At 43.1% G+C, this 18,809-nt stretch overlaps 1 protein-coding gene across 3 annotated transcripts in view; it reads right to left on the bottom strand.

Annotated features, from left to right (window-relative positions):
• npas3 (neuronal PAS domain protein 3) overlaps window positions 1–18,809 on the bottom strand; it is a 283,122-nt gene that overhangs the window by 47,409 nt on the left and 216,904 nt on the right. The window lies entirely within an intron of this gene.

Raw genomic sequence — 18,809 nt, forward strand, 5'->3', positions numbered from 1 at the left:
CCCATCTGGCATTATGAAAAGATGTCAGACTAAGCCGTTCTGCTGTGGAAATTTCTCCTTACAAGCAGAGGATTCCTTCAGCCACAGGAGATAGCAGGGACCCATCCATCCCTCGCCACAGAGGCAATCTTCCTGCTGTAATCTTTAAGTCAGAGTTCTCGTGACAGATCTGCTCTCGGCCAATTAAAGGTCACGGTCGAGTAAAAATGGGACGCTTGCCTAACCTTTAAATATTCTCATTTATATGGATGAGAAAGGGATTTGCTGTCGTTAACCAGGGATGACAAACAAAAAAACACAACAGGTTGAGTTAATGATAATGCCTCCTGAGTTTGAAGCGTCTTCTCTCTTGAATAAATAGGTCTGCTTCAGCAGTGCCGGACCGCGCATCACTCGGCGATCAGGACAGCTCCAGCGGGAGGCACGGATTACAAGGCAATGATCCCTCTTTAGTGCTAAACCTCTTTAAGCAATTTAGTCCTTCATAAATTACAACTTGGAGCAGAAACAATAATGAAAATATAAAATATCAGTCATGCAGCAAGTCATCTGTTGCTGGTACATTTCAAATCGAGCAACATGTCAAAAGACTGACAGCCACACAAAATAAAGCATTTGCCCCTCCCCAACATGAACACACACATTTATACATATGCACATACACAAAAAGGCTGCGTGGGTCTCTGTTTCTAAGCAGTACGTGTATTTTCAGACATATATCCAAGTTAATTTCAGCATATCATGAGGCAAAAGATAAAAACTAACGTTAAAAGGACGTTCTGTGACAAAGCTGATGGATCAAAAGGTAAAAATGTAATAAAAGGCAAAACAGGGGGAAACACACAAGAAGCAAAACCAGCAGAGGACTGTAGAAATGAGAGGAAGTTGGCTGCTTGGTCTGGGACCAGGACTGGGCATGATTTCTCTGGTCTGGCTGTAAGGTACTGGCAGGGGCACCGGAAGGGGGACGTGTACCCTGCCTTCATTCCACCCCCACCTGTCCAAAAAGTAACCTTTGCATTTAAATGATGAAGTTGTGTCCCCCCAGTATCAAAGTCTCTCCTACACGACTGGGCACAGCTGTAGTGGGGTGTGAGGACACGAGGTGGGCGACCCTGCCTTTCAGCCCTGCATACACACACTTTTATGTAGTCATTTTTTTGGATTGTTATTAAAATTTAGATACATGGAAAAGTAAATTCCAAAAATCTACACGGGCAACACACATACATTACCTTTCTCTAGTATTTGTCATCAGACATGCAGACAGCCAGCAAAAGCTAAGTTATTTGTCGAGTTTTCCTTCATCCTGTGCCCAGTATGTTTTCCTATTGGCCCAAAGGACACCTGAGCCCCTTCTGCTGCAGAGATTCCTGGGCGACCATTATCCTTAATATTTTTATTCAGTTGCTCAACAGACATGGTTTTTTATTTAGTCTTCATCCAAAGCGCAGCTGGTGTAAAAGCACATATCAAACACCTCCATGCATTTATACATATGGAAGGTAAAACAAAACAATACACCAAATCCATGCACTGGGATACAAAAGCAGGAAACTTTGGGAATGTCAGAAATCACATAGTTGTTTGTTATGTAGAAAGCAAAATATAGTATGCGAAGTGGGCAGTATGTCATCCTCAGTATTGATGACACAGTAGGCAAAGGGTACCCTGATGGCGAAATTCCAAAGTGTGCAACTTATATACACAACGCTTTGCCTCCAGGCCGCTGGAGCTGCAGCCACAGATGGAAAAACGTCTCTCACTCATAAATATGTGTCAAGATATAAGAAGGGCTGTCTCTAAAATTTAAGTAGAAAAACAATACCCAGTTACATAGGTTAACTCATATACTATAAAAAATACTATAAAATAATTTATAATAGTTTTTAACCTTCACAGAGGTCAAGCCATGTCATTGATAAACATCCAGGTCAGATAATACGCAAGATGGCGACTGCAGTGTGTCCGAATGCCTGCGTACTGCTAACATGAATATTTACAGTATGTACTACACAATGGTTGAGTTTTAGGCCTCTAAACAAAATTAAATGCATACTATGTAAGTTTGCACTTTCCGATGCACCCTTCTTGTTAGGTAAAAATCTCTAAACGATTTTGGCAGCTGTTTGTTGGTATACATTTGACTTTTTTTGCTGCTTGAGCTGAATGACTTGTAGGTGTGGAAGGAAAGCAAACATTTGTAGCTTAGTGTCTGGATAACATACATTTACACACTTGTCTACAGTACAGTCGTCCCTCGCCACTTCGCGCTTCGACTTTCGCGGTTTCACTCTATCTTTCTATTTTTGTCTGATTAAAAAGTTGATCGAGACAATGAAAATGATACATCGCTACGCATCGGAAGCGTTACGCATCTTCGTAATTAAATGTACAATAATAACAATATGATATTTATAACGTCTAATATTTCTTATTTTCTATTATTTTTTCGAATATTTTGGGTAATACGAATGTAATTGTCATGACCTGCCTGTCCGATCCTCTTGTGTGCCACGCCCCCTTACTAACCACATATGCAACCCACATATGACCAGCTGTTTTCTGTCAATTTGATTCAGTTTGAAGTCCACGTCAGTATAACCCCAGGTCTGTCATTGACGTTTTGATGTTACAGTACATGTTCCTGTGTCCTGCATTTGGAGTGATTCCAAATAAATCCTTCAATCCTGATTCCTCGTCTCCTCGTTCCTGCTTCCGTGTCCAGCAGTCATAAAGTAATGGTGACTAAAGGGTGTTATTTCATGTCTAGAGGGTTTTAATAATGTTAAAAATCGTATTTAGAAGGTCGTAAACAGGTTTCCAATGCTCTAACTACGAAAATATTCGATTTGTAAATAAAGAATCTTACTTCGTGGATTTCGCCTATTGCGGGTTATTTTTAGAACGTAACTCCCACGATTAACGAGGGACCACTGTATTTGTTTTCAACCGAAAAAGATGGTCTGATGCACCAAAGTAGCTGTACTCATTTCCTTCAGTTCACTATTAAGAGACTGGCCATTTCTCAATGGCCAAATGTGATGGCAGAAAAGCAAGATGTTTTTTGTACAGAGGCCATTGTCTGAAGAGTAGCTAACAGATGGCCGAATCTGCAGTCAAACAAAGGTAAGAAATGCCTTTATTTCTCTCCCAAAAAGCAGATTGTCTTACATCAGCGTGTTTAACCTCGGGAGCAGCATCATCCTGCCATGGATTACTGCAGAAGGGAGAGACGGTGATTCAGAGCCATAATTGGATTAAACCGGAATAATAAAAATGGACGGCCGAAGCCTAGTGTGAACGCTCCATTGCTGTGAATACATTACAAAAAGGTGCTTTAAAATCTATTGCTGAATGGAGATGAAATGGCAAATCTATCTCTCACAGGCCGCGCAGACTAACCCTTTGTGCCCATTATAATTCATGAACACCGGAGATGACTATTTTAACAGTATTAAATTGACCTGATTCTCTACAAGTTTGACAATGCATTACCCCCCCAAATCCTAATCTCTGTGATGCTGAGATGGTAGCAATATCTTGTACCAATAATAGGGAGCCTAATATTCATTGTGTAGCGTGGCGAAAGTAAAGTACCGCTGTTGTGCATTATTGGAGAAGTATAGATTAATCTTGGTGACTGCAGAGGAACACAAGCATTTCAGTGGCGGGTCTTGTGCTGCCAGTGAGGCTCCCTTTCTCAGCAGCAGGTTGCAGATGTTGTCCTCTGCACGCTGCTTATTCTGCAGCATGCTGTGAATGCTGTCCTTGGCACGCTGCATATTCTGCGGCAGGTCGTAAATTCCATACTCTTTGCTTGGTAATAACTGTTGGCTACCCTCTCTGCTCATTATGACTGACTGGAAAGTATTAATGAAAACACCTCATTCTGCAACAACAAGAAATGCACTGCCGATGCGGTTATTTCCTCTCCCTTTTTAAGGGAGGCAAGCAGTGTCGGGGCTTCAGAAATGTCAGCTTTTTTTCTATAAGCTGTTCTAGTTTTCTTGCCAAAATCCATACTATCAAATCCTCATCGTATGAAGGACATTGTGTCGGATGATCTGTCCACCTAATGACTGAAGAGCTTCCCTGGGCTGGCACATGCCAGGACCCAAACAGGACATACACACCCATCATTCTGCTGCCCTGTCTCCCCCTCCTTGCCTTAAAGGGGCAGTGTTAGTTTCCTGCTATGAGAAGTGACCCTTATAATGACAGTGGAAGTTTCTTCCTTTACTCTGCATAGCTTATTCTGTCTGAACTCACCTGTGTGTGAAGGTACCTGTCCTCAGTTAGGCATCAAGCCTGCACTGCGCTCTCATGTCAGTTGGAAATCTACCTTTACAGGCTGACGGAGGAGGAGGGGCCTTTTATACTGTCAAAAACCTGTCACGGCAGCTTAGCAACAAAGTCCACAAAAGTTATTAAAAAAGAAAGCTTTTATTGTTAGTAAACACAGAACAACAGAACAGAGTCAGCGATTATAACGGGAGCGGCATGGAGGCAGCAATGTCGCCTCACACTGTCACCGCTGCTCGGGTTTCAGGTTTGCGGGGTTTCCTTTCACATGCAGTTAAGCTAACTGCAATGGTTGAACTGCCTGCAGTGTTAAGGACTAACATACCGACTAGATGTCCCCTGGCTACATGTCCTGAGCGCCCTGGGACAGGCTTCAGCAGCTCCCCCCCACCCCCCTACCAGGATAAAGAGCCGGATTGTGGGTGGAATCATCCTTATTTATGTAGTTAGCATCCAAACAAGTTCAGAGCCATTAAAACAAGCACACATCTGCAAAGTTCAGCTGTCAAGTAAATAATGCAGAAAGCGATGGAGACGGTGGGGTCATGTAAACAAACTGTACAAAGTTACATGCAGCATATCCAAGACAAAAACACTAAAAAACTTCCTTAAAAATTTAAATATTGTACCCTTTGTGCAATGCACTAATGGAAGAAATTGATGTTGGCTCTAGGGTTCAGAATTAATTAATTGTTGCATTTAACATTAGCTAAATGAAATAGTATAAGTTTGATAGCATATAATTATGGTCATATTAATGATTCATATTACATTGCCTACAACTGATAACACTTTATAGAGTACAATAGAACTGAATGTTTCCATAGAAGGGGGAAGAGAGAAGCTGCAGTTTAATTGCATTTCCTCTCCCTACTACTGGGTCGCAAGGCATCTGCAGCCTTCAGGAATGACAGTGCTGTGATTCAGTCACAAAGACACAGGAGAACACAGGGAAGACACAGACGACTGAAGCTCAACACCGTTATGTACCGTCATTCTGCAAGATGTGAGTCTCTGCAGGACGGAGTACTGGACGTGGTGAAAGGTGACGTGTGCAATAGAACTGAGTGTAAAAAGGTTTATATTGCCCGAAAATGCTGCCAAAAACATAATTTCACAAAGAGACCAGACATTCACCAATCATATTGATCGGTTGGTTCTAACCACTTAAGCACACTCTATGCCTGTCGACAAGCCCTCAAACCTTCCGACAAGCCCAGAAACCTTTTGAGATGCCCACTACCCCAGCCTGCATTCTACTGTGCTGATATGATCACAAACCAGAGGGAGGGGTCTATAACAACACCTATAGTGTCCCTGTGATTCCATGGTAGTGACACTGCATAGCGCCTTAGGGGGGCGCTGCTGAAAATAAAGCTGTGACAATGAGCCTGAAACACCCGCACTTGCAAGACCTTCGCGTCATACGCCCAGCTGCAGGGTCTCTAGTCAGTAAACTTTCCCTGGCTGCACTTTTTGGCTTTAATGTCCAAACATAAGCAGGCAAGGGGTGGAGTCAGGTGCAGAGTCTTGGGTGGAGTCAGGTGCAGAGTCTTGGGAGTCTGGAGCAGATGGGTCTCCAATAAAAATTGCCACTGGATTTAAGGAAGCCAGTAATTAAGGGCAACTGGGTTTGACTATCCAGCAGCGAGACCCAGGGGAGCACCTGGTTTTCCAAGTGACCTTGGCAAAGAGAGTCTTTGGCTGAATGGGTGACCCCTCGATCCCCACTCACATCTAATCTTCCTCAGAGAGAAAAGGAGCGACCTGCCTCATGCAAATTACATCTCCCCTGTGAGCCAGATACAAACTACAGCCTAATTAAATATTTTTTAACGATGTGAGTAATTTTTGCCAAGGGGCAGATTCGGGGAAAAATTTAATATGAGATCACAAAAGATGTTCCCAGCGTTGATTCTGTAAATTAATGACTATCTGCCTTATGATACAAATATTCTGCCAAGAATGTGAATGAAATCATAAACTTCATTTATCTAATGGTGGGATGCATTTTGGAATGGGTGTGGTGCTTGGGGACAGTGTGGGAAGGGGGGGGGGGCAAAATCTGAAATCTTTGGAAACTTTCCATGTCCATGTTTTTGGGACAATGCCACAGTAAGGCCACTGGGAGAATATTTATCAGTGTCCGGTGCCCTCCAATTCCACGATGCAAAAAGACGCTTTCTCTACTTCCTGTCCTCTCTATCTCTTCCTTTGCCCCCTTTCCATAGCTTTCCCCTCTTTTTATCTACATCCTCAGAGGTAAAGCTGTCCTCACTGTTCCCTGTGTTTTGGCAGCCTGCTATATATCACCACTCAACTATTAACTGCAGAAAGCTTTCTCCAGTCCACTCGAGTGTTACACGGCTCAGATTACAGTAACCTTTTACTGGGCTGTCACAGCGGGGCCCAGATTTAGTGGAGGAGCAGTCAGTCTCTCTGGTGAAGCACTCTACTGCTGCATTGTGCCACATCTCCACCTTCATCTGCCACCCCCACACACACACACACACACACCCACCCACACCAAACTAAAGCCTGTCACTTCTCCAAGAAAATAAAAGCATGTCTTAGAAAGGTGAACTTGGATCCACCCAACTGACATCCTCTGGGGTATTACAATGTACAGCTGGAATTGTATAATCAGAATGTACATCATATGCTTGCTTGTGATGTGTGCATGTATATGAATAAAGAATAATAAAAAATTGATAATTTTTAAAATAAGTTTAAAGCAGCAGAGCGTCAATGGTTAGCAATTGGGCTTAAAAAGACAGAGGAAAAATTGGGAAGAATCAATAAAGAAAGCAGCTTGGAGTGAATCGAATCTTCATTCCAATATTTCCAATCACTTTATTGAAGTGAGAGTCTAAGGAGGGAAGAACAAGCTTTGCCAAATACGTTCTAGTGTTCAAAAGGCAGATGATGAGACAGACAGGCCACCTAGGACTTCAGTGTTTTATTTAATACATATTTGCATTTCTATGCAAAACAAAACAATTTAACAAACACGTGTGAGCATAATGAGTCCACTTCGTATGGAAGCCATGAGACCAGGCGGTGGAAAAAAAAATAAAAAAAACTTTTAACAATTAACTTCGAAGGACAAAAAGGGTAAAATTTCTCCCTGTGCTCTTTTTCTTTCTTGCCTGATTTTTATCGAGCGCTCAAAGCCCCCTTAGATCATCTTAATCCACTGTGGCAAAGAAGCTGAATATGAGATTCAGATTGTCTTAGAAAATTCCGTGCTACCAATCAGCTTTCTGACACCGCTTTTCTCTTCAGCCTTCAGAGGTGGTGACAGCGCAGACCAAAAGCCAGCTCACAAAGGAGGGCGCAAACGGCAAACTCGGCACGCTGGCTGCTTAACCCGCAGAACAAAGATACCACTTGACACTTCTGAGCGGCTTCAAGTCCAAATATTTTATCAATCACAAAAGATTCTCCCCTCTTCCTCCTGCATTTCTATTACTCTGGTTCGGGATTTGGCCTGTTTTCCGAAACGCTGCCAGTCAGGAAGGAAAGAAATAAAGCGATGGTTTTGTAAGGGTGTGTCAGTTGCATTTCTGATATCAAAATATACTCATTTAATATCAGAACTATACACACCATTATAAAATGATGTAAGAATTACATTTGCATTAAAAGTAGCAGAAAAAATGATATGCACTCTGTCAGCTTACTAAGTTTGCAACACTATGTAAATGATTTAATATTACCAGAAAGAAAACTTGTAAATTATTGAGAATAAATCATATCTACTGTATCAATAAATCCACATAATGTAAGTAAATTCATATAATAGATTACATCATAAAATATAAAATACATCATATTATAAAACATCTTTATTATTGTTATCATTGCCGTTGTTGTTTTACTGCTTGCATGTTTATATTTTTCAGCTAGCTACTCTGAAATCTCTGCTATGTCCCTGGGTGACAGTGTAGCGATTACGGTGCTCGTGTCGCTTCTGTTTTCTAATATCTCAAAGTGAAAAAGCAATCCAGGGATTAGCGTGGGGCTGATGAGCAGCAAAGTGCCGCCTGCACCGCAGCAGCCACCGAGCTTGCCACACACGACCCACGTGACCCCTGTCAGAAAAGCCAGCTGCAATTCACTGGGCACCTTACCGATGACAATCAGCCAGTAATCCCCTTTTCACCCCGTTCATGTCCCGATGCCCCCCCCCCCCAAAAGAACCTTCATATGGTAGGAGGTCACTTTTTTCCAACTGTTCTTATTTTTTCCCTGTAACACTATCGTATTCCCTGACTCAAATAATGTTGCATGTGCAGTTAATTGAACAACCCCCATCCACATTTACACAAAAAAGCAAAGGTTATTTCTCTCTGTACCCTCCCAGTTCAGCCATATTCTTCCTACTCCCCCTTGCCTTAGTGAAATCGCTTATCTATTAGCCCTCTGTGGACATGGGCAGCACTGCACTACAAACACATGCATCCTGAAGCCAATCAATAAACCCTCATTGTCCTGTAATAGTTTCTTTCGTATGAATCAGATTGGCTGCCGCGGAATGGGAATGTGCACGGGGGGGCTGGCATGTGGGAGGCCAAATGAAGATGAGACACAACGGGGGGGGGGGGGGCAGGGATCCCTTAATAAGGCCACCCGCACCTCTGCAAACAAACAGCTTTCAGGCATGGTCAACTTCCTGCTCAGTGCAATAAAGCTTGATGAAGCCATGATACACACAGATGGAAACTTCTTTGTTTTTTTTTACTCTTTGCGAAATATCTTAGCAATTAGGAAGAAACACTGCTTAAATCCCCAGCTAATATATAAAACAATCATGGACTCTGTCCAATTTTGTCTTGCATGTCTTTCATCAGTTTAAAAACAGTGTACCTTATAGAAGGCTTCACACTCATCAGACATGATGAATCAGACACTCATTCATTGTAGTTACTATTGATGAAGTGTGACAATCTATGATTTGTACAGTTTTTGACATACACATCACATTCTTACTTCCCTGTGTGCAAACCGCTGACTGCCAACCGGCATTCCCTTTGCATGTTTCATGTACAACAGCTTAATATAATGACCAGTTACCCGCTGATGAGATTCTCTTACTAAAACATTGGAATGTAATTTGTAACAAAACGGAGTTTCGAAAGGACTTGCTGTTTAACCCAGTGCAATAGTTCAACAATGTGAATTTAAAAGTGTCCACTAAGGGGCAATAAACACTGGAAGCTGAACTGGAAAAGTAACCACTTCTCATTTGTGGGATGTTGAGAACTATAATGCATCACCTAATGTGTATACTGCACTTAAATGAAATCACTGCTAATTCTCAAAGTCCCACATTAGTCTTATTCGCATTAAATTTTCCTTTAGGACACTGGGCGCTAACCGGGTGTATGTTTTAAGTAAATTACAGCTCTATACCATACACTTCTTAAGATGGTATTCATCATCACTAATTCATAAATGCACATTATCAGATCTATATTTGTAAACTGGAGCAGCATGTAGTGTACTGGTTAAGGATTGCTTGTGCAGCAGTAGCCTTAAACACGGTACTTAAGGTCCATTACCCTAGTAAATTGTTCAGATGTATTAAGAGGTAATATTTATACATCTGGCTCTGTATTGCCATAGTTAATGCATCAGTAAGAAGGTGGCAGACATGAATGACAGAGAGAAGATGGTGGCATGGTGCCTTGCTGAGTGTGACGGGGGCTGTTGCTGTCTGTGTCCCCCCCCTTCCCAGGGTGTTCCCACGTCCTTCTCCCCTATGTTGCCCAACACAGACTCCAGTTGCCCTCCCCAACCAGCTTAAATGGTTAGAAAATGGATAGAAGAATAGATCAAGAAAAGCGACATATTTTATTTATGCATCTTCAGGGTCACCTGCAGCCATCCATTCATTTCTATAAGAAAAACCTTAATCCCAATGATGATACCCATAACCCCCACCCAGCCCTGACCTTAACCCTAAGTAACCAAACAAAAATACAAGAGCTTTGGCAATTTATGTTTTTTGATTGCAGTCACAGATTTTTATAAAACTGAGCTTCCCCTTGTGGGGACTGAAAATGTGGTTCCCACAACGTGAAAAAAACAGGTCTTTAATTATATTGTGGGGACTCTAGGTCCCCATAGTGTAATATATACATGACCCACACACACACAGGTACACAGTCATACTGCAAACTGCACACACTCAGAAGGAGCATGCACACTGCTCACACACAGTGGGTAGTATGCAATCTACACATGCAAAGGGGGGTACATGCAGACTGTACACACACAGCGGGTAGTATGCAAACTGCATACGCATAGGGGGAAGCATGCAGACTGCACACACACAGCAGACAGTAGTATGCAATCTGTACACACACGGGGGGGGGGGGGGGGGGGCGGCATGCAGACTGCACACACACAGCGGGCAGTATGCAAATTGCACATGTACGGGGGGGAGCATGCAAACTGAACACGCATGGGGGGGAGCATGCAGACTGCACAAGCATGGGGAGTACACAAACTGCACACGCATGGGGGGAGCATGCAAACTGCACACGCATGGGGGGGAGCATGCAGACTGCACAAGCATGGGGAGTACACAAACTGCACACGCATGGGGGAGCAGGCAAACTGCACATGCATGGGAGGAGTGCACAAACTGCACACGCACACAAGGTGGGTAGTATGCAAACTGCACACGCATACTGTAGGGGAAGCATGCAAACTGCAGATGCATGGGGGGAGTACACAAACTGCACACACACAGGGGGGAGACAGCATTCAAACCCCCAACCCGAGAGGTGTGAGGCTACACTGCTGCCCACTAAACCACTGCACCACCCTACATTTGTAACCAACCAGTAGTCTATTAGTCTACTAACTGCAACACTGTAAAAATTAAGCCATATTTGTTGGCTGGTCATAAGTGAGTGCTAAATAGAGACATCCCCCTAAAGCCTAATAAGAGAGCGACAAAAAGGCATAAGCATAAGCAAATATCGCCCAGTTACTGTAGCTGCCAGGACAGCCTCAGTGGCCGATTGCTACATACAACCATGGCAGTAACAAGGTCACTCCAGCAGACAGCATAAGGGACTAGTGCAACAGCTGACAAAACAAGCTTGACATCATATGATAAAGGAACAGCAAAGCATGCCAGCCCTTATGCTCTGGGCATTGCTGACCTACACCCCTAGCTTTCATTGGCTAACTTTTGCATGATGAGGCAATGGCACATGTCACTTCCTGTCCTATCACCAGCATTCCCAGCACTAGGTGGCATGCTCATGTAACCTCTCATTTAAATATATTTACATAACTGTGAAAGACCACTCTTCAGGTCCGTTACAAAAGACAACAGAGGATTTACGCTCATAGAGACTTTCTGCTCTCTGTGCTTATGTTTATTCTCTGAGAACTGCAGGTTGGGGGCTCGGTGGGGGCTGATGCCTGGGGGTTCAGTTGTTACCCTGGCCATGGGTGTTGTTTTCTTGCACGGGTTGCTCCAGGTTCAGTTCATAAGGAAAGGTGAGTTGGTGTCTCTGAACTGCCTGCAAAATGTCAGTTTGTGCTCAGCAATGGAATAGCATCCCGCCGAAGGTGTTCCCTGCCATCCCTGCTTCCAGTGAAGGCACAAGACTCACTATGAATCTGAATAAGTGATATGGATCATGGATAGAGAGAGGGATGGATGGATGGATATATAGCAGGTAGTGATTTTTTTTGTTGGCATCGATGATGGCTGTCTGGAAACATGGCTGAACGTGGCTCTCCACAAACTTTAGGGTGAAACTTGTCTTTTGTTCTTGATCACTGCCCTTCACAGTCCCTCCCCATTGAAGTATCGCCATCTCCAGTGGATTACATGGCTCCTTATCCACACCAGACTGTTGACTGTTTCCTACTTTTGATTCTTCCCCTGCTCTTTGCCTGCTGTGTGGTCGTCTGCAACGTGCCTGGCCTCTTCTAACACAGCAGTCCCCGAGTTGGAGCTCTGTTGATCCTCCTGTTCTCTGCCATCCCTTAACACCCCTTCTCACCCCCTTGCTGGTCTGACCGCTCTCTCTGAGACATTTGCTACCTCTGTCTCCAGACTCCAAGTTGGGCTGGTTGCTTTCCTAGTTTCTACAGTTAACTGCTGGCAACAGCTAAGTGTCTGGAGGTATGCAGAGATGGCCCTAGAGGAAGGGAACCAGAGCCTTAATGTAGAGAAACACCCTTAACATTCACAGGAATGTACAGACAAGCAAAATACAAAACACTTTAGGGGGAGGGTACTGGAATGTGTGTTTAATATTATTTGAATAACCTTAACATAAGTCAGCTGAGCAACATGGAATATGTAATTGTATGGAATTTCATCTAAGTACTAGTTACATACTGGAGATGAGCTCTATGAGCTGCCGGCTGAGCAGAAGCCATCCAGTTACACTCAAGTCGTCTGCATAAGCAATGCTGTGAACCCAATAACCCATTAATCAATAAATGTAATTAACCAGAACAGCACTGGAATAAGTGATATCATAATCTATTTGGTTACACTCCAGGAGTTGCTACGGAGCAGCCCTACTGATTTTTCAACACTCATTAACAAATCTTGCATGCGGAGTTCAGCTAATGTACATTTATAATCTGACCCACGACATTTTTGTCTCGCGCCACAGCGCCGTGCACATGGCTGTGAGCTGTATGGCTGCTCTCTGCGCTGCAGGGAAAAGTGGAGAAGGAAAGTCTGGGCAGGCACCTCCCCTGATTTATGATCCTTAGTCTTTTAGGGAACACGGCACTTTAAGGGGGAATAATGAAGATCCTTACTTAAGAACACATCACTAAGAGCAGTGAAGATCGAAAGGCAAACAGCAGGTAAAGGCTGCTTGGCCACAGAAAAAAATGTTTAGCTTGTTTAATCCACCTCACTGCTTCTGAGTTACTTGACCTGGAAACATTTTCACGCTTCGCAAAAAGGTACAGTTTTTTTTTACAAGGATATTGACTTCAAAACATTCTGGTCAGGGAGTAACGGAATTACCAGTGTCATGGTAAGTTGTGTTAAATCCGTTATAAACAACCTGTCACGACTAATTCATGGGTTATGAGCCATCAATGTTTGTGTGACTCTTTTAGGATGAGCATGTAACTCTTACCAGAGAAACAACCAATGAGGGCAAGAGGAAGATCTCGGCATATGAGCATTCTTGCTTAGGGAGCTCCGATAACAGTGAATAATCAGAATTAAATGGCACTAAAGCCCTAGAAGGCAAAGAGTGTGTACATGGCATCAAGCAACACAAGATTTTCGGGACACCTCTGGGTGTAGGTTTCAAGAAAACTGTAAATCACCCTGCAATTAGCAGATGACGGGTAACTAGCATGCTCTGAATGAGATTGTTTGCATGACGAAGATTTTGTTACTAGCTATCCGATATGAAATCAGAACGAGTGTGGCGTATGAAAGAGCCACACAGAGCTGCTGGCCAGCACCGAATCGGTGGGCTCAGACGGGGTAATCTCTGTGTTCCAGTGCTGCCTCCTGTGCAGCTGAGTCCACACCAGCGGGTGAGAAAGAGGATTGAGTACAGCTTTATTTGCGTCAGGGGGAAATAAACACGGCGAAGCTGTCTGAGGACGGGCGCAGAGCCAGGGTCCCCTGCCGGACGTGCCGGGCTGAGCTGTAACCCGCACCCGCTTTCAAAGCAGCGTGCCGATCGATGCTGAGGGTGTCCAAGGGGGATCTTCTGTTCATCTTCATACTGGTGATGAAGCCGCCCTCCCTCGGCTCCCAGGCCGCTCTGCTCGTTAACTCTTTAGCACAGCCAGAAACTGTCAGGCCACTAGTGTCCAGGGATGTCCCTGCACCCCTCCACCCCCTGCCCCCAGCCCCACAGCCTTTCTAGAATTCCCCTCTGCCCACGGTGCTGGCGGTGGGCCGGCTGGCCAGGTGAAGCTAATGACAGCGGCTGTGCAGGGGCTTACGGCGGGTTTAAACAGGCTAAGTGTGTCAGTAATAAGGGGAACTGAGGCACAAGTGATTCCGCCATGAGCCTGAGTGTCTCTGAGGCACAAATACGCCTGAACCTACGATCCTAAGGAACATCAGTATCCTTTAAGGCCTTAGACAGGTCTCCTGCATGGAAAACAAACCAGATAAAGGAAGGTTGTGGAAATAATGTTTTATATAATATAAAAACAGCTAACATGAATAATAATAATAATACAGATAACAATTAAGTTAAATTTTAAAAGCACCTATTCAGAGACAATGTATTCAAAGAATAAAAACATACAAACAAAAGCAAAAGTTGCTGAAGTATTTAAAGGATCAATTTCAAGGTGAACGTTTAATAATAAATTTAATTCATGTAAAACACTCCCATGCATATTTATGTAAAAGTCTCTTTTTTGTGAGCTGTTTAATGCTAACCAAGAATGTATATGTTATTATGAATATTATAAATATCAATATTATTCTTAGACATAGCATCTGACAGTATGCTTAGTCAGAATATATGTTCTGTGTAAGAACAAAATATACATATTTAGAGTTTCTGCTGTGTACAGCAAAATTCACAGCAAACAGCTGTTGTCTGACAGCAAAATAATCATTTCAGTGCGAGCAGTTTCACACTTACTTTTTCATTGTTTTCCTATCATAAGCATGACTTTGCCCGTCAAAAGCTCATGATTCATTGAGCTAAATATCAGGATAACAGAAAACAAGGTATCCTGATCTTTAGAAGGAAAAAAGTCATGATTCTGAAAAGCATGAGTGTGGCTGCTTAACGGCCTGAAATCTAACCGTACAGCAACGAACTGCACGCTCATTCAATGTTCTGTCCCTGCCATACCTGCTGGGCACTACCCGCATGAAATGGTGGAGATGCATCATTGCAGCTGGAATCCCAACAGAAGCTCTTGCTGTTTCTCCCAGCACACACACTGTGGTAACCATAACCAGAGCTCGGGTGAATGGTGCTCTGTATTTTATTGTGGAGGAAGTATCCTGAAGATGCAGCCTTGTACCTGAGACCTTGGCAGAAGCTTCAGTTACTGCTTCCAGAACATGGTCTCATTATTGTAACCGGGCTGTGGCCAAACAAGGCTCAGTCTTTTACTAAGGAGGTTCGAGAAGCTGTGGCAGCCACTCGCAGGGTATTTAATGAATCCACCTGGGAGCCGGATCTTGATCAATTAATGTAAGCAACGAGTACTGATATATCAAATGGGATACAAAGATGTCAGGAATCCATTCTATTGATGGCAAGAAGGCTCGGAATTACAGGAGCCTGTGGGATCACCAGACCTTTTCAAAGCCGTCATAAATCACTGCAGAAAACAAATGTAGCGCATTTGACAAGATTTGTACTGACAGCTTTACTGCAGAAAGACATGTGAGAGATAAATGGGCATCTGTGCTCGGATCAATTACCAGTTAAAAGAAAAAAGCACACAAAAAGAAAGTTTCGAGTTGTTCGACACTTAAAACGCACCTGTGATAAACCCTGGCTACAGCTTAGGTGTCAGATCAGTGACTTCTGGGCTCTGCTTTATATTATACAGCCGCTGTGCCTTTGGGAAACCAGGGCGTCAAGGTAAGAGAGAGAGGGAGAGAGACAGAGAGAGAGCAGTCCTTGTCCAAACTTGTGCAGTCTCACTGAATGCTTAACTGATGGGAACTGGGAGACAGCAGGATTTAGAGGTGCGCAGGGAATGCATACAGGCACCCCCTGCCCCCCCCCACCGACTCATCCCAAATAGAAAATGATTCTCAGGCGTGTGTCTTCAATGAGATTACAAGCCTGGGGAATCAGGTTACCAAGCTGCAGTCTGCAAATGTAATGAATGGAAGAGTGCCATGTGATATGGCACATACTGACATATTTTATTACACTCAGAACACTGATGCATCTATGAATTGTCTCCTGCAAAGGACAAGGAACGGCAGAGCCACTAAAGCCTTTTATTTTTATCGCATGGTAGTTCTACTGAGCCATACTACTTGGCGAGAATTAAACTTCCATGTTTTACAGCACAGAACTATCAGTCTGTTAACATTCAAGTCCCATTGAATTTTTTAATTTCTGCCAGTGCTGTCAGGAGAAGCACTCATGGCCAGGCTAATGTTGCCGTCACGCTGAGGACTCACCGGCGTTTCGTTCCTGAATTTACGGCTTGCCAACAAGCGGCACTCACCAGGCCAACAGCAGAGGCTCAGACCCATAAGACGCAGAGCTTCATGAACACCCAGAGTAACTTTGAGGCAGAGCTTCCAGAGAGACTTCCTGACAACCCTACACACTGCATCTCTGGCACATTCAGTTAAACCTCTCATTTTCCAAACAAGTGGTCAAACACAGAAACACAGGACAATGTGATATTCAAATGGAAAAAATCAGCGTATTACTGTTTTTCAGGCAAAATACATGCTTTATAAGCATTCAATTTACATCACTTCGCCTTTACAAAAGATCTACATTAGTATATCTATATTGTAGACCGAAAGAAATCCAAAGAGGATTTTCACTTTTATGAAAAAAACGAAAAAAGGCTTTTTATCAGCGAGCCAGTCATAGATATACATTCATGGACCACATAACGATGTTTCCGTCAACGACAAACTGCATATACCATGGTGGTCCCGTAAGATAATAATGGAGCTGAAAAATTCCTACCGCCTGGCAACGTTGTAGCTGTCATAACATCATGACGAGATGCATTATTTACGTATTGGTGATACGTGATAATTATAGTTGATAAACAACTATATTAGTGATTTATGTATTTATTATACTGTACTTTTTAATCAGTATTTAGGCTATACCATATAGCCTCGGTGTGGGGTAAACAAAGCAAGGTTTGTGTAAGTACACTTTATGATGTTCTCACAAGAGCGACATGCAGCTCTGTCATTAAGCAATACAAGACCGTATCAACTCTGATAAGTGAAACTACCCTGTACATGTATTTGTCATATCATTGCTGCTTTTACTATATATCTTAGTTATTTTAGGTTTTATGCGTTATTTGGTATGATTTGGTAGGTTATTTTTTTGGTCTGGGAAATTTTCCCATATAAATGGTAATTGCTTTTTCACATTACACCGTTTTGGCTTACGAAAGGTTTCATAAGAATGCTCTGCTTTCTGTAGTGGGGGAAACCGGTATTTACAATACATCACTTACATCAGACATAATTCCATGCTCTGAAAGACACTGGAAAAATATTCATGTCCATCTACTGTCAAAATAAGCTACAGGCTGTTTCACACAATATCATATCTTACAAATGAATCCAAGACTGAGAGCTCCTCTGGCAGAAATTTCAAACAGCGACCTTGTATTTTAACCACCGGTGTCCTGCATAAGTTACACTCCATCTAATGGAATGAAAAGATCTGGGCCATTTCAGGAAAATGCACATACATCATTACAAAGAGGAAGTACCTTTTACTGCTGAACCATACATCTGGACTCCTGCTACACAGCCATTGCCAGCTACTGCCAATGCATCATGGCTTCTAAGTACTGCTTTTGATTCTGTCCAGTTGCCCTTCAGGAATGCTTTTTTTTGCCCATTTACCTTCCATTCACTGTGACATTATGGTCCTGAGCCCTGTTCAAATTACTGCAGCATAATGTGCTTTAGCAATAGACATCAGGTTTCCAACTAATAAGTTGCCAAGAGCAAAACTTTTAAGTGGAAAATTTTTGGGTGGCCCCTTGTGATGGAATGAACCCAGCCAGTACAAAGCCCTTGAACATCACTGTTTGGATGTGGACGACCTTGACATCCCAGCCATATTCCATCACCTTCCACCTCCAGTTCATGATGTCCTAATGGAGGAGTTTAGCAGGCCCGTCCACATCTGATATAATCCTTCCAGCCACAGTTGAAGTTTACATCCGCAACTATCAGCTGGACTACAAGCATAATGATTAATAATGTTTGCACAAGCATTCCTTTTCAGTCCAACACATGCCTACAATGCATGAGCTGAATAAAACCTTATTAATCCTAAGCATAAACATATATTTATGGGTGCTGGGAACAAATATGCAGAATCGTTGTACATGTGTGCATGTTTTGCACAGACCTCGTTCCTTGGACTTCACTTCTTTGTTCCTGAACCTCGACCTGCATTTGTCTAAATGTCAGTTATGACAAACCGTCAGTTACATGCTAAATCTTTTTAACCCATAATGCAATATTCCACTCTGAGCTATTGGCCCAATGACTAGATTGATTCAGAAACATACTGTTACATACTGGAGCATCATGGCTTCCTTCTTATGTCCCCGGCTCTGTTTGAAGCAGCATTTTCTCAGTGTCTGCTCTGTATTACTCTGCATGTGGTTTGTTGTGTCTACAGTAGGTCTCATGTTGCCTGGCCAACTGTTAAACCAGTCTTGACATCTAGCCAGTGTTGTGCAGGTTATTTTATATTCTGACTAGTGAGCCATTTGCCTCTAGGCCTTTACTTCCCCAGAAGCCTGAATACATGTCAGAAGCCCAA

The sequence above is a fragment of the Paramormyrops kingsleyae genome, chromosome 14 (assembly GCF_048594095.1).
Source record: "Paramormyrops kingsleyae isolate MSU_618 chromosome 14, PKINGS_0.4, whole genome shotgun sequence".
Classification (NCBI taxonomy): domain Eukaryota; kingdom Metazoa; phylum Chordata; class Actinopteri; order Osteoglossiformes; family Mormyridae; genus Paramormyrops; species Paramormyrops kingsleyae.